Genomic DNA, 510 nt, shown 5'->3' with positions numbered 1-510 from the left:
TCCTGCTGACTTGACCGTGGGTCAATTTGTCTACGTGATTCGGAAGAGAATTAAACTGAGCGCGGAAAAGGCAATCTTCATATTTGTGGACAATGTTCTCCCACCTACAGGTAAACTAAGGGGACGTTTGGTTCATAGATTTAGAACTATTCTCGTTTTACGTGTATTTTTGGTGAGACAAAATACTTTAGCGAGCCACGAACTATGATTCAAATCATGACATGAATCTCCCTTCCAAACGTCCCATAAACTGCAATCTCACTCTGTCCCTATACAGCGCTCTTTCGCGTCTCTCTCGTCGTTTAAAATTTCAAAATCAGACTTCGAAAATGTTGACATGTCGTGTTTAACTTTCAAAAATGAAGTGCTGAAGATTATTCTTGAACATTGCAGGATCATTAATGTCCACCATCTATGAAGAAAAGAAGGATGAAGATGGGTTTCTCTATGTTACTTACAGTGGAGAGAACACATTTGGTTAACAGAAAATGGTCTCTCAGCATTTTCATC

Source organism: Morus notabilis, unplaced genomic scaffold (assembly GCF_000414095.1).
Source record: "Morus notabilis unplaced genomic scaffold, ASM41409v2 Scaffold625, whole genome shotgun sequence".
NCBI classification, from domain to species: domain Eukaryota; kingdom Viridiplantae; phylum Streptophyta; class Magnoliopsida; order Rosales; family Moraceae; genus Morus; species Morus notabilis.
Note: the sequence above shows the minus strand (reverse complement) of the source record.